This window comes from Theobroma cacao, chromosome 4 (genome assembly GCF_000208745.1).
Source record: "Theobroma cacao cultivar B97-61/B2 chromosome 4, Criollo_cocoa_genome_V2, whole genome shotgun sequence".
In the NCBI taxonomy this organism is placed as follows: domain Eukaryota; kingdom Viridiplantae; phylum Streptophyta; class Magnoliopsida; order Malvales; family Malvaceae; genus Theobroma; species Theobroma cacao.
In genome coordinates this window covers 25,603,089-25,609,088 of record NC_030853.1, presented here as the reverse complement: position 1 = coordinate 25,609,088, position 6,000 = coordinate 25,603,089, and the positions used below count along the sequence as shown (strand labels likewise).

At 33.0% G+C, this 6,000-nt stretch overlaps 1 pseudogene; it reads left to right on the top strand.

The window, feature by feature from the left end:
• LOC108661625 lies at positions 1,241–2,606 on the top strand (annotated as a pseudogene).

Below are 6,000 nucleotides of genomic sequence, written 5' to 3'. Positions count from 1 at the left end.
TTTTTTATAGAAGTAAGAGTTCAACTTTAACAAATACTAGTTAATTTTTGTTTCCCTCAATAATGTCCAGGTTGGACCTCCGCACCGCCAATAATTGTTGTATTTGGCAAATAGTAAAATTAAAGGAAATCTGCACCAAAGCCAGAGCTTTGACCTTGCAAAAAGCAATCTAGAAATGATTGAAAATGGTTTTCAAAGCAAGCATTCCCCTCTATCGTCTACGCAATACGACTTTCGTATCAACAAAGCATTTTCACTTTTCAACCTTCTTTGCTTTTTGTTTTTTGATTTTCACTGTTCCCTTCTCATTTTTATGGCAGACTTTGGCTCGGTCTTACGAAAAAGTTCTCCTTCGACTTATCCAATAAAGACATTACTCCATTACCTTCTCTTAATTTGTTTCCGGGAATCATCATCCATCTAAAGTAATTTAGAGATTGTGGCATGAAGTAAAAATATTATTTTAAGGTGGAAAAAGCTTTGGGTGAGTTCCCATGGAGGTTTTACGCCTTCCATGCCATTTGGAATCCCATAGAGGCCAAATTGTTATCTTGGAATAAGTTGGCTTTTGAGGATATGGCAAAGGCCAGTAGAAATGTTGTACAATGGCTTGAAATATTGGCTAGTTCCCTGCAAGATATGGCGTGCTTAACGCGTTTGCACAAGGCAAGCTAGCGATCTGTTGGGGTTACATGAACAGCTGGACTAAGGATATTGTCATTTCCATCTACCCACCCACTGTTTTCTAACGAAGCCCTTAACAAATATGTTTAACGTGCAAAGATTTGTTACTTTTCATCTGCAATTCATTTGTCAATTAAATTATTTCTTTATGACGGATGAGATGAGTCACTTAACTCGATTCTATTCACATGCCTTCTCCGAAAACAACCATTGGATCTCTAGTAGTCGATGACACCGGTCTAGAAAAACTAGAAGAAAGTCATGAGTTAGAGATTTTCACATGCCACTAAGTCTGGTAATTTTATTTTGATTGCGTCAAACCCAATGGCATCATTGCTTTCCTAGGGAAATGAATGACGTAGACCAACAAGTTTTATTGACTACAACGGCTTTTCGAGGCTTACACGCGCTAGAAGAAACTTCAAATTTGAATGCGTGCATTTGGCGGCTCAAAGCATTGCTGTAAGGTACATCTATAAATAGGACAACTCTTGATCAACTCTGCACAAAATTATCAGTTTCACAAATAAACTCGTGTCGAAAATCAGTTTCACAAATGAAGTCTCTTCTCTTTTCAATGTCTCCATTTCAAGCAGCAATTTATTGTTCAAGAAAATATGGTCTCCAAATTAGAATTTGTAGTGATGGTCATGATTTTGAAGGTCTTTCTTATATCTCTGAACTTTCGTATATCATAGTTGATTTGGTTAACTTTCGATCAATTGATGTTGATGTCGAAAATAAAGTGGCATGGGTTCAATCAGGTGCAATTACTGGAGAATTGCATTACAGAATTGCTGAAAAGAGCAAAAGTCTTGCCTTTCCAGGTGCTCTCGGCCACACTCTGTTAATTGGATGATATTGTAGCGGAGGAGGTTACGGCTTATTGTTTCGAAAATACGGTCTTGCAGCAGATAATATAATTGATGCACAATTTGTTGATGCTAATGGGAGAGTTCTTGACAGAAAATCGATGGGAGAAGATTTGTTTTGGGCCATTCGAGGAGGTGGAGGGGGTAGCTTCGGTATAGTCCTTGCATGGAAAGTAAAGTTGGTTCCTGTTCCAACAACTGTGACTGTATTCTCAATCAGCAAGACCTAGGAACAAAATGCGACCCAGCTTCTTTATCGTTGGCAATATGTTGCACCCAAGCTTCCGTATGATATATACTCTGTCGTTACAGAAGTGAGGGTGAATTCTAGTCAAGAAGGGAAGCAGACGATTCTAGCTTCCTTTAATTCCTTGTTTCTTGGTGGTGTAAATGAGCTCATCCCATTGATGCAAGAGAGATTTCCTGAGCTTGGACTTGTTGAAGAAGACTGCACCGAAATGAGTTGGATTGAGTCTCTTCTCTATCTTGGCCAACTTCCAAATGAAACCATAGATATTTTAGTTGACAGGAGTTACAGGAGTCCTCTTCTTAGTACTTCCTTCAAATCTAAATCTGATTATGTGAAAAAAACCTATTCCTGAAATTGCTTTCAAGGGGATATGGTCCCAACTTTTCGAGGAAGAAGCACAAGATGCTGGTTTAAGTTTTATTGCTTATGGAGGCAAAATGGATGAATTTCCAGAGACTGCGACACCATTCCCGCATAGAGCTGGCAACTTGTACAAAATCGTATATAACGTTGGCTGGCAAGAAGAAGACAACATAAATTCTCAAAGGTATGTAAGCTGGATAAGGAAACTTTACAGGTACATGAGCTCCTTTGTTTCGAAATCTCCACGAGAAGCGTATGTTAATTATAGAGATCTTGACATCGGAATGAATAATAAAAGTAACACAAGTTATGCACAAGCAAGAGTTTGGGGCCGTAAATATTTCAAAAATAACTTTGACAAGTTAGTATCTGTTAAGACAATGATTGATCCAGTGAACTTCTTCAGACATGAACAAAGCATCCCTCCGTTTTTTTGATTGCAGAAGATCACGTCATGAGTGGAACATGTAGCCTAATAAATTATGTACCATCAATTCACTTTGCTTTATAATTATAAGTGTTATCTGGAATAAAATTTTAGCCTTTGTTCCTCCAAATTTCTATTCAATAAAAGGAGACCTTTTATATTATTTTGCTATATAATATCTTCTCATTCGGAATTAATTACCTTTTAAGACCTTAACCTCAACAGCTGTTTGACCACACCGATTAGGTTGAAAGACCAAATTCCATAAAGGAACCTTAAAGGGTTTTCCTCTCTGTTTTTTTTTTTTTTGAAAAATTGATGTATTATTCACAAATAAAACGGGGAAGACACAATCCCATATCGTAAAAACCATCACAATACAGACACGATCCCAACACACCAAGGAGGGGAAAAAACGCAAACAAGACAACCAAAAACTCAAACACAACTCCAGCTCTCTGCTTTTAATTGGCTAAGTGATTTTAAGTGAATCTTGAAATCTTTTCTTGATAATAAGGAAAGCAACCTGCCCACAGCCGAACCAAGCTTCCTTATTATGATTGGAAACGACATGTATTGGCCTCGCTAGCTAGTAAGTGAATTCAAATCCCGTATATCTCATCTCTTTCTTTATTTACTCGTGCAATCGCTTTTTTATCCTCCTTTTGTCAGATTTCTTTTTTAAGTGCAAAGCGCTACTTCAGTTTCCTTTTACATTAATCCATTACGAATATATGGCTAGTAACATCCCTAGGCAAAATTCCTGGTAATCTCAACTGTCTCATTAACTTTCTCTGTTTTTGTTTGTTTTTTGCGTCTTCTTTTTTTCTTTGCATATGATTCATTGTATTATTTAACAAAAAAAAAAAAAAGAATCATTGTCTTGTCTTTTTCTTTATTGGTACAAATGAAAGGGTGAGCAAATTGTGACAAAAAGTTGATCTGATAAGTTCATTTAAAAAATAATCTTTAATATAAAGTTAATTGTTTTTATCAAACTTTTATCATAACTTAATAAAAATATTCTTAAAACTATTTTAGACAAATTAAATGTTTTCAATTTTTATCTCCCACCATTCATCTGTTGCACTCTCTATTTTTTCTTTCACTATTTAGCTCTCTAATTTTACCATTATCACCTTCTTTCTCTGACTATTTTTTGTCATCTCGTCATATTGTTGTCGATTTACATACCAAAGAATATGAGATGGTAGGTAACAACATGTTATTAAGTTTATTGGTTTAGATTCACAAAACCCTCTCTCTATGTATCTCTCGTCATCTCGCCATCATTGATCTACAAACCAAGAAGCATGACATGGTGAGCAACAACATGTTCTTGGGTTTATTGATATTGAGTTTTTAGTTATTCAAGTTTTGTAGAGCATGCCTTGATGTGTAACAAAGTGATTTATATTTTGGCATATAACATTAAGCTTTAACATGTAATATCTAGTGTTGAAACTTTGGCCTTGACATGTAACATTTGGTATTGAAGTTTTAGCCTTAACGTGTAACATTTGCTGTTGAAGTTTTAGTGTGTAACATTTTCTGTTGAAGTGTGTGATATCTGCTTAGGCTTGTAATGTCCTTTTGTTTTTCTTTTCTATTATTTTTAACTATTATAAATACATCTACAAATTAGCAGTTTTTGATATTTTGTAGTTATATATATCTAAAAAAATTTGAATAAATGTGAGAGAAAGTTTTTTCCTCCAAAGTTGTTAATCTCTTACTCTGTTCATCTTCTTCTTTTTCTAGAAAGTTTTCAAAATTCTTTTTTTTTGTAAATTTTTTTTGAAAAATTAACAATGGGTTTACATTCACAAAATCCAAAAGTTGATAGTTGAACTTATAAGTGACTTAGTAAATTAGAACATTGTCCAGAGTTGTTAGACGAATATAACATGGCATGTAACAACATGCTTTTATACATGTAACAACATTATTTTTAAAATAGCATAAAACAAAGTTTTTTTGAACATAACATGTAACAATAACATTTTTAAACATGACGTGTGACTTGCTCCTTTGTATTTCACTACAACATATACTCTTGGAATTAAAGCCTGTAGAAACTTTATTTTTTTCAATTGTAACAATATTTTTTTAACATGACTTGTAATAATAATATTTTTTAATAACTTGATCTCTATCTTTGTATTTCACTAGTGTTTTTTTAACATGGCATGTAACTCTAAACTCTTGGACTTAAACACTATAAAAATTAAGTTTAAAATTAAAAATAAATTTGACATAGAAAGAAAGATATATTGAAAAATTATTCAACGTCAATGTTACTATTGCGATGAAATGATTGGGATAAAATGGATTTGAAGAAAAAATATATTAACTGTCTTATAATCATAAAAAAAATGGCATGTAAAACATTTTTTTCAACAGGTGCATTTGAATATAAAGATTGAGGGTAATTTTATCCAAAAATCTTTTCTCTTGATTAAAAACAGTTGAAATTAAAAAAAAATTTTAAAAACACTTTATCATTGAGAGCTTAAAAATTGTCCTTGAAAAGGTTCGATAGAAATTTGAACCTTTGCTCTTGTTTTTAGGAAGAGCAACATAGCCTTGACTGTTTCAATGAACATTTAATTGGATTTTAGTAATCATCAATTAAATTTGTTTGTTTGGTTGAAAATCTAGCAGTTACGCAAATTTTCTTACACTAAGTCAATTATAGATTTTATTTTTTTTTCTAAAAAAAGAAAGAACAGCAAAATTTACTCTTAAGAGTAAGAGACCTTGTCCAATAAACAGAAAAACACTAAGACAAAATCAAAATACATCAAAACAATAATAACCTTTCCAAAACATCCGAATATTTAGTTCATTAATTGGTGCATAATCTCTCTTTCAAAAAAAGTAAAATTTGAATTTCCTTTTCCATATATATATATATAACCTTATCAAATATTTAACACTAGGCAGAAAGCAATTCTAATCAATCCACTCCCAATCTTTAGAGTAATCATTCTTATCCAATGCATCTGCTTTATCTACTTCCCAAACTCCTTAAAAGATAACCAACAATCAAAAACTTGAACAAAAAAAAAAAACAGATCTTCTTAAGCTTCTTTAACACAAATTCTAGAAAAAAAAAAGGCCGTCATTCAGCAAAAAAAACAAAAAATCTGTCAACCCTATTTTTCTTTGAACCACTGTGCCATACCAGACAAAGGAGGATCTACGTACTCACACTATCAAATGAAATTTTTAAACTCCGAAACACCCATACCATCCGATAAAAACCAGTTTAGGATTGCTCCTAATGGAGATTAATCAAAGCAAGAAATTTAACATGATCTAAAACTGGATATACTTTTTAATAAATATCAGTTGTGGCCTCAATCTATTCAAGGATTTGTAAGCTGCCCATTATCCGTTAC